General features: G+C 41.5%; 1 protein-coding gene across 1 annotated transcript in view; it reads left to right on the top strand.

The window, feature by feature from the left end:
• The first annotated feature begins 661 nt into the window (after positions 1 to 661).
• The window catches only part of SEMA5B (semaphorin 5B), a 197,772-nt gene continuing 182,899 nt past the window's right edge, over positions 662 to 15,534 (top strand). Inside the window, exons 1-2 of the mRNA XM_058027940.1 lie at positions 662 to 739; positions 11,843 to 12,066. The gene's annotated coding sequence lies outside the window, so the exon portion shown is untranslated. The remainder of the gene's footprint in view (positions 740 to 11,842; positions 12,067 to 15,534) is intronic.

Raw genomic sequence — 15,534 nt, 5'->3', positions numbered from 1 at the left:
GATTGTTATTTAATTTACATTCTTTAAGGCTGATGCCTTTGACCTGTGAGGGATGGGAAAAGACTAGTCAGTGTGGCAATGTGTGAATGTCTTAAGTCTGGGCTGAGGCTGATTTTTCAGGTATTTAGGCAGAGACAGGAATGTACCCCTGCCTTCCTTCCGCAGATCATCACCTGCCATACCCTCCCTTGTCACCTCTTTGTGGGCAGTGATTCATGGGCTCCCCAAGAACGCGGCAGCTGCTGCTGGTTCCGGTCCCAGGGATGGTGATGACAACTGCAGCACTGCTCCCCAGTGCAGAGAGAGCTCCTGTAACTGGCCAGAGCAATCACTCAGTGAAAGGAGACATCCCATGGCTGAGAGCTGTGCCAGGGATTTTCTTCTATGCACAAAAAAAGCCAAACTAGAAGAGCTGGGTTGGCCTGACCTGTCCCTGTGCATAGGGAGTAGAGTCTAATCCCCCACTGTGTTGTCCACAGTATTTCCTCCTGCACTGGCTCATTTCCCCATGATGGAGTGAAGGGAAGCAGCAAGCTTTGTTCTGCCCCTTGTTTTCCCTCTAGGGTGGCTGCACACAGCCTGATGCTTAATGTTTCTTGCAGTGAAGTGGATACAGCTTTTCTCTGGCAAGACTGAGGGAACTGGAACTGCCTGTGCCACAATTTGTTCCTTGGATTCTGCTCACTGGGAAAGCTGGTGCCAGCCTTTATCAGAGCACATGATGTCTTACAATCAAGATGTAAGTGATTGCACTATTAGGATTTTTTTCCAAGTCAAAAATGGCCCTCCAATGATGTAAAATATTTCATCCTTGATCCTACTGTCATGGGTGCATTGTAGTTCTTCTGCTCCCCCCGCACATCTTCCATTTCATATACGAAGGTCCACCAATTAACTCATTTACCATGTTTTCTGTCTTTTAAATATTCCTTAAATTTCCATTACTGGGAAAACATTTAACTGCCCTAAGCCTGCAGCATGGTTTTGCGTCCAGTTTGTTGAGGCTTTGAGGCCAGAAAACTTTATTAACAACAGTAGCTTGCTTTGCAGACAAATCCTCCTTTTCAGAGAACATCTTTACTAAAGAGTTTCACAGCTGATTATGGACACAAATAACTCATCAGAAAAATTTACTGATACTCAGTGCTTGGCAAGCCCTGAGTCATTATCCAGTTAATGCTGTGGCACCGTGCATTTCCAGCTGTGTTGCAGTGGCATGCAGACCTCAGCAGCTGTTGCAGAGCTCATCAAATGGCTGTTGAGCATCATCCTTGATTTGTCATAAACCTGAAGGTTTCTCTGGGGAGTGAATGTTATCGCCTGCCACAGCCTGGCTACACTACAGTGGTGCTCCAGCACTGTTGTTATCTTACATACACCGCCTGTTTGAATTCTTTCCCTCTCCCCTTTGCTTTCATTATTTCTCCTGTTTGTTGGGATAGTTGGGATCAGATTATTCATAGCCTTATGCTTCTAACTGGCTTGTCTGAAAATGCAGTCTGGTGTATGCTGAGTGCTATCTGGCTTCATGTCTTCCTCTCCAGATGAGTTTATATTTAAAAAAAAATATTTAGATGCCTAATAAAGAGTCACAGAATATTTGGTGAACTGCTCAGGTACATTGTCCCTACAAAGAAGAATGGAATTTTAGGTGTAAGTTATGATATGGACAAAAGCTATGTTTTATGGAGGATTTTAATGTTTGCACTTATTCTGAATAGGATCAAACACAGACAATTGCAAAACTGGAAAGAAAATTCTTAGGTGAGGGAGGGAGGAAGCTTTGTATGGAGTTCACAGAAATGCTTTGTTTTAAGAAATGTTTATCTTCAGATGCATAATACAGAACATGCAGAAGCAAAACCTTATTTCAGAATGTTTTATGCTTCTCAAAGCTTCTCCATGTCTGATTTTCCTCTTTTCATAGCTTTCCCAGTTTTCTTCCCTTTTTTGTCTTTCAGACACAATTTTAGCAGAACTGATAAGGTACCACAAATTGTTTTGGCTCAAGGAAAAAAATTTCCCAAAGATTTTCTCACCACTTCAGCCTTACTGCTGCTGGAAACCTTATTTCAGTACTCATGTGCTTCCTAGAGACTTGAAAAATCCACCCCATTTTCTGCTGCAAAAGGTGTTTTGCAGATGCAAGAGATCACAGTTAAGTTTCTGATCCTGGTGGCCAGATTGCTTAAACCCTCTGTGTTTCACAAATTTTGTGATATTATGTGAGCAACAATAAAGTTGTTTTTCTTTTTGGCTCCTATGATTGTCTCTGCAGGTTCTGAATTATTGCACTGCCAAATTTCAGAGCTCAGCTTTTTGACTTAACCAACACCCCTTCAGTCTTTTAGTCTGGAAACACCTTATTCAAGTCCTTGCTAAGTGGCCCTTATGTTTGTATGGAAACCTTATCAAAAGCAATGTAAGTCACTCCTGGCCACATCCCCTCATCTCTGAGAAACACCTTGACAATGGTATTTTTCCTCCCTTAAGTTGCACTGTAATTGCAGGAGATTTGAAATGGTCACTTCCAGGGACCCCCAAATGTCACAGGGGAAAGAATTTGTGTGTTTTCACAGAGAATTGCTGATTTTGTGACTGTAGTTCTCCAAAACTTGCCTGTCACCATGATTAGGCTGTGAGTGTCCCTGTGATTGCTCCATAAATAGCCTGGGTGGACAGCGACCAAACAGAGCACTTAAGCAGTAAGGACTTTTCTGTTGGGCCTGCTGGGTTTGTGCAGGTTGTCACTGTCACTGTCACTGTCACAAACAGGCTGCAAAAAAATATTTTCAGCTGCTTGAGATAAAATGGGCAGAGGTGGAGACTTTGTGTTGGCTCGAAACACTGAGATGCTTTCAGGCCAGAAATGTTCTTTCTGCTGCCAGCCCCCTGAAGACTTTGGCCTGAAGGCTCATGTGTTACAGCTTATATATCAGCCCAATAAAAGATTCACGATCTGCCTTGTCTTGCTATCAGTCCATCTCCTAAAAAATGTTGCTGCAGCTAATAGTGGCTCAGATTTGATTTCTATGCAGGGTATTTTAAGGCTGCAAAACCATGTGGCAGGATAGGTGTCTGTCTCAGTGCTATCCTCTGCCTGTTATTATGTGTGTTTGTATTAATGATGAGATATCCTGCAGCATTAGTTGATTTAAATATTGAAAACAAATGTTCTCCTATTTCTCTGCCTTGGGGCTAGGAGTGATTATTCCAGCCTCTTCAGTGTACAGGAATCTGCATCTGTTGAGGTCTCTGTTCTGCTGTGAGCCCAACATATGAAATTTTTGTTTGCAAATTCATCTGAGAAATGCTGAAATCACCACCTAGTTCTGCAGGTACCTATACCATTACTATCCCATGGTCAAAATCCTGCTTTGCTTTAGAAATGCAGGTTTTTTTAGACTTGGTCACTTGGGTCAACATCCTTCTGTCTCTTGATTGTTTACATCTTGATGTTTCAGTATCACCAGGATACATTATTATGACCCTGGGACGCAAACAGTCCACTGCTGATGGTTATTTTTAGTAACTTGGCAACGTTATCTAAAGCAAAGCAGACTCTTGAAATTGGGACATACTGCAATTCACAAGGACAATAAAAAGTATTTGTGGTACAGGGTATTTTGCACATTTGAAATCTCTGTTGTATCAATCTTAATCAGAATAGAGTGCCTGGAGCAAAAGAAATTGCTGTTTAATATTTCTGATAAAAGTAGGATTTAAAAAAAAATACATTTAGAAATGGTATAAGAGTTTCACACAGTAGCCTTAACAATGTTGATAGTGTTGTTTATAAATATGTGGTTAGGGAGATATAAAATTGTAGATCATTGACTTGCTAAGTTATAATATAATTTTCCGAGCTATTTAGGTGTGTTGACTGAATGAATGTTTAGAATCCATGCAGCAAATGTAGTAAAAATTTGCATGAAGACCATATTGATTTCAGGTGCAGGGGAAACATTTCAAGGCAGAATAGATGAGCTGCTGGATTTATCTGTATTCCAGGTTGTGAGAATGCAGAATTTGCCCAAGGGACCCCTTCTAGTCCTAATGTGAGCTGGTGCAAGGCAGGGGGAGGCATCGCATACGAGATGTATCGAACAACTGCAAGCTGCAGCTATTGGGTTTGGTTCCTGGCCTCTCCTGTATATCCCAACGAGGCATTCCCTGATGGATTCCATCAAATAGCCTCATTTCTAGCCCTTCACACAAGGGAAAGCTGCTCCCACAACTACACCCAGAGAGGTAGATGTTACTCTTCAGTCTGCTCATTACATCAGTCTAGTGCTGAGTCACCAGCACTTTTTGGTGGCTGTGTGCTGGTTTTGGCATTGGGGGCTGCTGTGTTGGGATACCAGCAGCAGAAGAAGGCACAGCCCTTGCAGAGCAGTGGGTCAAGGGAGAACCTACATCCCTAGTGAGTGGGCAGTGAAGAGAGCTCAAGGAAAACAAAAAAGCATGGGGAATGTTGCTATTAGTTGAAGAAAAGTAACAGGAATTGCAAAAAACTGATGCTTATGTGGTGATGTGCCTTTTATGATGAAGTGCCTCAAGTTGTCAAAATCATTTTGAACATTTTGTTTCTTCAAGCCAATGTCAAGATCTTTTTGTGTCCTCAATCTGGAGCTCATTAAGTGTATGACGCATGGAAAATTCTGTTTATCTCTTAATAATGTGATACTGGGGAAAACAAACTCTTAACCCCATTTTCTGTTGGACACCTTCTGTACTCCAAATTCAATCTATTTCACATATGTGCACTCAAATATTTGTATATATGTCTCACTGTGTCTCAGTGTGGATTTGGAAGTTGTTCTGTGCAGAAATCTCACCTGGGCATCGAGAACAAACTACATAAGCACAGAGCTCTGTCTACCTGAGATGGCCTGGGATGGAAACGCCCCGTTACTGCCAGTGTTACAGATTGGTATTTCTCTGGAGGGAGATAGTGAAGGATGCAGTGCATTTAGGAGTTTGTTGTTGCCTTGCTTCAAAGTGAGGAGAGAATCAATAATTTGTTAGGTTGTGAGCTGACGTCTTGTCTGAGTGCCAGCTATGGTGTCCTCCAGGATAAGCTGCCAAAATGTCTGAGGGAGCAAAGCGGGATGTAAATTCCACAAGTCATTTTCCTGAAACTCTTATGTGGGAAACCTTTAGAAGCCTCTCAGTAAGGACAAAATCCTTCCAGGCTTAATGCTTGTTTGAGCAAAATTCCTTCTGAGGTCAGTAGACCTAATCCTGAAGTCTTATCACTTGTTTACCTTGATGGGATTTGAGTGTGTGTGGGGGGAACAGAGGGTCTTGGGACAGGGTGTGCTGGAAATGCTTTCTTGGGAGGCTGGAAGCTGCCTGCCAGGCTCTGCAGAAATGCATATGTGAAAGGAAGGCTTGCTTCAGTAAAAATCACCTTGGTTTCCCACTTTCTAGGCAGTGGTAGAAAGGGCAGGTGAGGATCTGTCTCCTCTGAAGGCTGTTTGGTGCCTGTGGGTGGCCCAGCCCCGTCTCTCAGGGACGGTGCATCTCACAATTCCATGTGTGTGCTTCTAAAGTAGTTTGCATCTCAGACTTTCTTTTGCACCCTAGATGGAAAAAGCCCCCCAGGCTGGCAACCCCCTCATATCTTTTTAATTGTATTGTAGCCCATCAGAGTGATAAATAGTGTCAGATACAGAAGGAGATGAGAACTGAGATGTTGGTTTCTCTTATGCTTAAGCTGGAAAACAAGCTCTGGGTTTGCCATGTGGCTCTGGGGAAAGAACCTTGCAGGGGGCTTTGGGGCAGGTCCTGGCTCTGCCTGCCCCATGTGCTGTCATAGTGAACCCCCATAAAAGGCCCCTTGTCCCTGCACTGCGAGTCATGGCATGCCAACAGTGCCCTCAGCAGATTTCTCCTGCCTGTCTCTTTCCCTCCTCTCTTTCTCCTTGCAAATTGAAATCTATCTCCTTTATAACAGACTCAGCCTTTATTAGCTGAAGATCATGCCTCTTTATTAACCTTTCAGTAAGGCTACATCAGCTGAGTGAAACACCATTCAGCGGGGCATATGGTATCATAAAAGTCACTGCTGGTGTCACACAGCTGTGTACAATTTTGTTTGGTTTGAGGCTTTTTGCTTTTCAGTAAAGAGATGGAAAATGTTATTTTCTTCTTTTCTGCTTTCTGGTGAGTGACTTATAAACAGTCTGTGTGAAATTGGCTCTGGAAAATATAATCAGAAAGATATATATATAGGCTGTTGCATTGTTTTTCTGAATTCCAGGTCATGGTACGGGGGAGATTCTGTGGTAAAGTTTCATTAAAAGTAAAGAAAGAGCACTAAAACTCTGCTACTGACCCAGGAAAAGTAAAACTTTGTCAAGACAAGTAACACTGGGCCATCTTGTACTTTATTCCCTGCTGCTTATCTAAAGCACATTACTTACATTCAATAGATTTCTACTTCTGCTAGTTTGTAAGTCCCTGAGTTTAAGAGCCTTTGACTAATTAAGAGCAGAGAGATTTTCACCATGCTGTCATAGCCCTACTGGAAGAATAATTTTCAAGTGCTTTGTTCTCTGGGGGCATATGAGGCCAAAATTACAAATAAGTGTCTGTGTAACTATACATGTATACTTATACTTGTATACATAAATATGCAGACATGTATGTATATGCACACAGACATAAACATGCAAACATACACTCACATATACATATATATGTCCATATCCATATTTGTTTTTAAAAAAAAGCCTTAGAAGTGAACGGCTTTGGCAGGCAGAATGAAGGTACTGTTACCAATCTTCTAGGAGGGTCTCTGGTTGGGTTATAAGTTATTTGCAAGCTAACCACGGAAGAATTTCAAGAGGTTTGATCCTACAGGTGAAGAAGCAGGTGTGATTGTGTGACTGCCTGTGCACACATGCAGAAGGCATGGGAGGGATGTCTGTGCCTGAACTGAACTGACAAGTTTTCTTACTTCTGTCCATTGTTGCTGATTTGAAATATGGGCTAAGCCTTATTAAGGTAGCTCAGAAATGTCTTTCCAAAATGGGATTTGGTCCAGGACCAGAGAAAGACATACAGGAAAGGATCACAAGTGAGGAAATGACTGTGACAAATTGCACTTGAACAGTGGAAAGGTAAAATGCATATGAAAAACAGCTAAGTTAAACCAATATGTAAATGAAGGCACAGGCAGCTCAGCTGAAACTCACAACTGCACTGACCTTACTGTTGTTTGGAGTCCCAACCCCACAGTAAATCCTGTACCCCACAGCTGAAGATTTAGGAAAACATAAAAGTTCTCAACTTCATTCCTGTTTGACAGCATAAGCCAGTGCCTCTCACATCACTGTGAACCTGATTGCCAGCTCTGTCTGCCAAAGGCTTGGGCAGTACTGAGGCCCAATGGGTTTTTAATTCCATGTGTAGGTGTTTGTGGTGCCACCAGGGAAGTGTCTGGTCTGAATCAGCAAATCTATCCTGAGATGACTGATGCAAAATGAAAGCAGTCAGGAAAAGTATTTGTTGATGGGAGTTATCAAAACAGCTTAGTTGGGATAAGAAAATTTACAAATGTGTCATTATGCTGTTGCTGAGATCACACCTGTAGCATCATGCACCAAGATCATGCTCTTAATGTCAGAAACCAGACTCCAAAGGAACACTGCACCATTAAAGGAGATACAGAAGCAGGAATGAATTTAGCCAGTTTCATCTAGAGAAATGCTTAATGGCAGCATGATCATCTTAAGGGTCATTTAATACCAGGAAAAGGAAATGATACATAACACAAGTGGTAACACAAAGAACAGTGAATTCAATTTAATAAAGGGCACATTCAAATTGGAAATGAGGCTAAACTTTCAGATGGTTAGGGGCCGGCAGAAAAGGGAAATCATTTGCTTAATGAGGTAGTTATGACAAACTAGGTACAAATACTTTGTTTTCTGAAATCAGCAAGTGTGACATTCAGTCTTTCCTGCCTGATACAGTGGGTTCAACAGCAGAGTCCAGTGGTGCTCTGTCAGCCTTGTCCATCATGACCATTAGTTGCATTAATAATCCGTGTTTGGATAAAGGCACTATGGTAGCATTGTAGAATCCTTCTTGTTTCTTTAACACCAAAGAAAGAAATTGGATATTTTGTATCTTCATAATATGAAACAAAAACTCAAGTGTGCTGTGGTTGTACAGGCGGTGGAGATTTACAGCCTCATGACTTTTGTGCCTGGTCAAAACTGTGTTATAGAAAGCCTAGGGGGGACTCTTCATGGGGTTGTGGGGGGTTTGGGTGCTTCACTCTTCACTGTGTGAGAACAGTGGACACCTCAGAGGTACCTGCTGGAAATCCTACTCTTGTATTCCACTCCTGCTGTTTCCTCGAGGCAGAGCTGACCCCATGGCTGTTGTTACACAGTGGGTGATCTTAATACCCGACCTGCAGGGCTTGCTGCTCCAAATGGGCTCTTGGGCTCCTGCCTGCTTACAGCTCATTTTAGGAGCATGTCTGAAAACAGCCTTGTCTCTGTGTTGCCAGGAAGGCTTTATGGAAAAGAGACAACAAATGCCTACTGCCAGAATCTCACATCTGAGTAAAAGTGAGCCAAATGAATTTCCAGTGCAAGTTTACTAAAATTGGTGAACAGTGCAAGAACTGATATTGATATTTAAATCAGTGATTCTGATGCAATAAAGGCAAGTGATTAACAAAACTCTTTATCTTTTTGTAGCACAGATATAGAGTTGATAGTTCTTGCTTTATTTTAAATATACTGATAGGCACAAATTGATGAGGTTGCATAGGGATCCCAGCTAACAATTAATGACTGCCAACTGATGAGTTTTGCAATGTCTGAAAATGAAAGGGTAGCATCCGGTGCATGGAAGTGGTTTCTATTGTCCAAAACAGCTGATCATTACTGTGTTTAAGAAACAGAATTCTCATAAGGATTTGAGCTGCTCAAAATTTGATGCAATTTTTCCAGGACCTAGATAATCATCAGGAAATTAATGTAAAACTGTGATCTCATGTCATTTGGAAAATTAATGGAATAATCTGATGGGCAGAGCTTGCTAGGGATGTAACTGTACACTGGAAAATAAGTCTTTAGGCCTTGATCTCTGTCAATTGCAATGGAAGTGGAGAAGACAGTAGATTTTATTCTGTAATTATCTGAAATGAAAATGGGAGATGTCCTAAAGACAAATAGAGTAGTATTGCTTTCAGCAAGGGAAATAGGGCAGCCTAAATACTAGCACTGGTTATTACATGCTACTATGGATGTGTGTGTTAGAGAGCTGGCTGAAAGATAAATTTATTCCTGTAAAAACATTGCTTTATAGAGATCTTTGAGTTTTGAGATTTTCATTGGAGAAGTGGAAAATTAGTAGTTTCCACCTACCAGAGATTTTTAGATGGAAACCTGGTTGCTAGTCAAGTTTCTTTCCCCAGTGCAAACACATAAACACTTGCAGGAAATCATCTGTACTGCTGTGGACATTATTTCCTCTGCAGTACAAGTGAGTCCATTTTTGCAATCTGGCCTGTCTCTTGGTTCTGCAGCATCCCTTACTGGATGTATAAGTCACCTTAGCTGCAAACTCGCACTCCAGTTGTGAGATTTACAGTTTTTGCTTCTAGGTTTCTGTTGCAATCAAAAGTTTGCTTGTTGCTTGGAGAACTTGCCATCCCATTTACTCTCAGATCTTCTCTGCTCTTTGGTGAAAATCAGTAACAAAGTGTTTGTGATTTTCTGTGGAAACAATGGCAGCAGTTGCACTGGCAGTAAACGTCAAATAAAGAAGCTGTAAAGGCTGAGGAAAGTAAATGTGAGTTATCAGGAGTCAGCACAAGAGATTTTGGTGCAGTAACTCAATCTTTTTGGCTGGGGATAGTCACAGATTTAATCCAGCTCTCATATGAGGCGTTGAAGCAGATGAACAGTAACCTATGAAAGTTACACTCGTAGTGTTCTAGGGCTGTAGGAAAGATAACGCTTCCATGGGGTACAGCCAAAATATTTTTTGGACCTATATAGCACATGGCAAGTGTTTATCAACTACTGTTTAGCATGTACTGGACCCAGCTATGTAACTGATTCCAGCTTTAGTCTTTTATGCTGTGACATTGAGTTTCTCCTTAGGGTGCAAATGCCAAGTGGTCTTCCCCCAGCATCTTCATCCCTATGTAAAATGAGCAGTGCTTTGTGGGGGAAGTCTTTCCTGTGTTGGTAAATTAAGGACTTACTTAAAATATCTTCCCTCCTTTAAGTAGGTGTCAGCCACATTTTTTTGGTTAGATCCCACAGACTAGATCTGTGTCTGCTTTGGCTCTGCAGTTGAACAGAGTAGTTCATCACTGGGGGAAACAAGTCTTTCTCTATTAGTGTGTATAAATCTTCATTTTATCTGGGCTTGTCAGTGTCTGGCAGATTCTCCATCCTTTGTGCCATTGCTCTGCAGCTCACTTACAGAGCCATCATTAGCTCTGCATACAGTGGCAGTCTTGGGATTTCATCACTTTTCTGAAGTTTCCTTCACTCTTTCTTGGGCTCTCTTTGAAATTTATTTTCTTTAAAAGTGAAACAGGATGGGTTCTGCCCTGAATCTGGTCTTTGCTCTGTTCTTAACACTTGTAATTACTACAGGACTGCACTGACCTGAAGCAGGGCTGCAACTCTGCTTAACATTTCTGCTTGGAAAAGCATTTATGAGATGCTGGCATGTGCATCTCATTTTGATAGGTTTACTTGTACTGTTTAGAACAATCTGAGGAGATTTATAATTGCTTGTTTTGTAATACAGATACAAAGAATTAAGTAAAGGCTTTTTAAGTAATGTCTTTTTTTCCTCCAGCCAAACAAGCACTGTCATGTTTTCATATATCAACTTATTTAGGGTCAAAGTTTGACTTCTCTCTGAATTTGATAGGCATATATAAGTGCTGCATCTGAGTAGAGGGATTTGGCACTTTGATTCACAGAGGGATTTGGCACTTTGATTTTAAATGCAGTGCCAAAAGTGTGGAGAGAAAAGTGTGGCTTGATTAGAATGGAGCCCATGCAATGACAGGAGGTAAATTTTCAGCAAAAATTACTGTGAGAGGAGACGATGACTTAGAAAACCAATTGCAATTAAAATTGTTGTAACTGAGTTGATACTAGAGGCAGAAAACTGCTTTTGATATTTGCTAGCTAGGCAGAAACTGAGAAAATATGTGTTTTCTGAGAACAGAGATATGGAGGAAAGATGGTTTGTGTTTAAGGCTCTACACAGGGACTCAGAAATTGACTTCAGTTCCTTTCCTGGCCACCTCACAGGATGCCTCTGTAGTCTTGGGGACAATTACAAAGTTTTCACCATATGTTTATGCTGCATCTAGTGATCTGGAGCCCTCATTTTAGTTGGGTTTCATGAAATTCTAGCCTATCAAGTAATATTTACTCACTTGTGTATACCAGAAAGTAAAAATAAATGGTCTTTGGAAAAATTAGGCTGAGTTAGGTTTACACTGCATAGGGATTCTGTGTCCTGGTCAGTGATGGAAGAAAAGTAGGTTCTTCAGAAATTGTGACATACCAGACTCAATGCTCAGACCCAGAATGGGCTAATTTAAATTGTTTAAAAAAAATTGTGAGGAGGGAAAAGGGAGAAGGGGAAGTGGTGCTTACCATGAAGTTTATGAGCTATTTTCCCAGGATCTTTGTCACATAACTCAGCAAAGAGGAAGGACATGAAGTAGAGAGATCCTTCCTCAAAGAGGCCTTTGTAACGCCATTATTTGTGTCAGCCAAATGCAGATGCACTTCTTTTTTAATGGAGGAAAAATGTGCCTTTTTTTTTTCTTAAATAGATAAATCATCCACAAACAAGCTTATGTGAAAATTAGAAGGAAGAAGTCCAAAGAGGCATGCCAGAGAAGGAAGTTTGCAGAGTCCCAGGGATTCAGAGAAGACTGCAGTGGGACTGTCTTTGAGAGGGAGCGTTTACATCACCCATTCCTGACGGCTTTACCTTCTGGGACTCTGACTTTGGACTGCTGCCGGGACATTTGTCTTGGACTTGTCCTCTGGGCTGGTGAGTTACTGATGGAATGACACACGTCTCTGTTGGGCTGAAACATGATATTTTCAGATGGCTCAGTGCAAGGGGTTTTGGTCTCTGATCATTCTGTCTCCTGCTCCAGTGATGAGAGGTTATGTCAAGTAGTTAAAGCACAAATCTTGGAGCTGGAAGACTTGGCCACTGTTCCTGAGGCTGCCACAGCCTATTTGTGATTCTGGAAAAGGCAAAGAATGACAGACGCAGCATTTTCCAGTGGCTCAATGACTTAACTCGGCTGTCATTAGACTCAGTGGGACTTTCTCTCTTGACTTTGTTAGGAACCTTATATTTCAGACTGTCTATAAAGCATGCATGTTCCTCTAATCATTTGGTTATAAAAGAAATGTGTGCCTGCTGCAGTGCAGGGAATTGATGCAACTTTTTAGCTGCTGTATAATGGGTGGGAAATCACAGTTGACTAAAAAGGTGGGTCACTGCTGCAGGCCCTGGTTATATACTACTTCAAATCCCAAATAACGTTGGTGTATTTTGCCAGAGTTCATTGTTACACGGGAACCTACTACTTCTCAGTCAGGACAGATAGATCTGATATAGTATAAGCAGGGGAATGCTGAGTGGAAATTGATTAGTTTGGTCCTAGAATATATCCCACAAAAACTCAACAAATTTTCCACAGAAGCACTACAAGAAGGTACTGTTTATAGTTTGTGCTTATTTTATGCTGTCTGAAACTAGGAAGAGTTTCCACTTTGGAAAGGTTGTAGTTTAAGTTTGGAAAATGGAAAGGCATTTTAAAATTCCTTATTGAAAATAAATTTTTTATTCTAACAGAAAGATAAAATTTTTTTGTCTGATTTTGTAGAATGATGGACCCAACATAGAGTTTTCCAGAACAACTGATCTGGTCCAATCATGTTGATTTGTTTCCCTTTGGTCTGTCTGGCAAAGACAAATGGGTCCAGAAGATGTTTTTCCAGGGGAAGTGTCAGTTTCAGTCCTGCAGACAGCTCCCAGGCTGGGAGTCCTCTGAAAGAGAGGAGACATGAAGGAGGCTGCAGGAATCAATCAATCAAGTGGTGCCATTAGCAGGCAGCAGTCTGCAGAGACGTGTTCAGAAAGCCCCAGAAATCCCAGATACACTGTTCTTTTGCAGGTGGCTATACTGAGCAAAACTTGGTCATCTCACAAGGGAGAATGGGATCATATTGCCTAACTCTGCTGCTGGAAAAAAATACACATCCAGAGGGACCAAGTGCCACAGTGCCTTGAGAAAAAAGGGATAGTCCTGTGCTCCTTGTGCTCCTTATGCTCCAGAGGCTTGCTCGAGCAAGTCTTCCTGTACCCTGGGCAGTCTAGGGGCAGAGGAAAGTTATTTTATTGAGAACTGTTTGACTGCATATCAGGGATCCTAAAAGCCCCATGAGTTTGACCTTAAAATTTGCCTGTACTTCCAGTACTTTGGTTTGTGGCCTGGCTGTGCACTGGCCTGTAAAAGCCCTGGCCCTGTTGCTGTTTTGCCTATGTCCTGCAGTGTGAGCTGGTGGGAAGCAAAGCAGTGACAGGACCAGCAGCACAGGCTTGGTCCCCTCACAGCTCTTCTTTGAAAGACCTGGCAAAACCAAAAGACCAGATGTGTCAATGTCAACAGATAAGCTTTAATCAGAAAAGAGTCATGTTGGAGATTTCCTGGGCAGAGTTGCTCTCAGTATCCTGGGTCTGGCTAAGAAACAATGAGAAAGGTGAACTTGGCTCAGTGGCTTTTACTTCTTTGATCTTGCTTGCCCAGAGTGGTACCTTCTGCCCCAGAATGGTGCAGCTGTACTCTTTGCAGGAAGAATAGGAATTTCATTTAACTAAAAATGTTTGCAGTCATTTCCTGTCGCTCCTTGAATTCTTTTCATATTCATATTCATGGATTTAGTGCTAATGAGAACAATAACTATATGTTAAAAAGATCACCCGTCCCTTAAAAGGTCTCTTGGAGTAGCCAAAAGAGGGGAAAAAACAGCTCCCTCTGAAGTTTTGACTTATCTAATCACCTAAATTAATCTTAGTGATTTAATTAATCTTAAAAAATTCTTAGTGTGCAGCTTGGTGTGACCATCCAGGGCATTTTGTCTGGCTCCATGACTTACCCTGCCTTGCCTCTGTATCCAGTGTGCTCTGGTGTGGGATTATGCTCTGTCCTCAGGTGCCTGCCATACTCAATGCTGTGTAATCAGACTGAATTCAGGACTAGTGTTGGCTATGACAGATGACTATTGCCAAGCAGCTGTAGGTCTAGTTTAGGCCTTTTAGGATCAAACTTTCTTCTCCAGTTTAACTCTACTGAAGGAAAGAGTTTATCTTTCACAGCTTTTGAAAGTCGAACCTAGAGCTAAGTATTGTCTTCAGCACTATCCTGGGCCCTGCCTCTGTGACCTTCCATGGATATGTACATGGTTTTGGTGACAGTCTGAAGTTAATAGTCATGTCTGTGTATGGAAAAGGTAGGAATGAAAATAATGCCTAACTTCAGGGTGTTCTTGCAAGCAATGAGGAATTGTGTCTGGGAAGCACTGGCTGGTAAGTTGGGGTTCCCCCCTTCCCCCAGCTGTGCCACTGGTCTGCTGTAAAATCCTTTGCAAATCATTCACCTTCTCTGGAGGCTCAGTTTAGCTTTTGTGCAGCAGGAACAATGATTCCTTTCAGCTCTGCATCCACAGTGGTGATTGCACGGGGCTAACGAGCAGTAATGCAGCCTTCAGGGAGCTGCAGTGCTGAAGCCACTCTAGCGAGTGTTTTGTGCTGGGAGAAGAATAGATCCTTAAAATATTTAATCAACAGTCACTGGGTATATATACCCCCACTTCTGGATTAAATACTCTTAGTGATTTAGGGCTCTATTATGTCTTTTCCTCTTTTGTTTATCTCATGTTCTCATCAATCAGAGCTTCACTTAAGACCATGATAAAGCACTTTAACCATGCCTTTACTGGCTATAGTTGTTAGAAAATCTTCTGCATATTTTTAATAGTTTTAAAATAGTGATTCCATTCTCACTTTCTGAAATATCATGTCTTTTTTTAAAGGGAAAGAATAATGAATTTCCGTATGGGTTATACCTTGTAAAAAGATTATCTCCATTTGCTCTTTTTAGAAACTTTTCAGAAGGGAAGGCACTGTCCCAATGCACAGAAGCAATTTTTCTTTTCAATGGATCCTGTGACTCAAATCTAAACCTTTGCTCTCAGAGGAACACTTTTCAAATGTTTACTTAATGCTTGATTCCTGATAGGCAGTCTGGAGAAAAAAACAGATGAGGTGTTACTCCTGAAAGTTATACTGCTTTATATTGTTTGAAAGGCAGAGATTGAACTGATTTGTCTAGCAGCTTGCCTTTTCTCAGCTGGGGGAAAAAGTTCCTTTGTAGCTCAGGCTTTTATCAACAGTCCAATAAAAGTGTTTTATATATATACATAAAAAAATCATACAACATAT

This window comes from Melospiza georgiana, chromosome 7 (genome assembly GCF_028018845.1).
Source record: "Melospiza georgiana isolate bMelGeo1 chromosome 7, bMelGeo1.pri, whole genome shotgun sequence".
Classification (NCBI taxonomy): Eukaryota; Metazoa; Chordata; class Aves; order Passeriformes; family Passerellidae; genus Melospiza; species Melospiza georgiana.
Note: the sequence above shows the minus strand (reverse complement) of the source record. Positions and strands in the feature narration are given on the sequence as shown.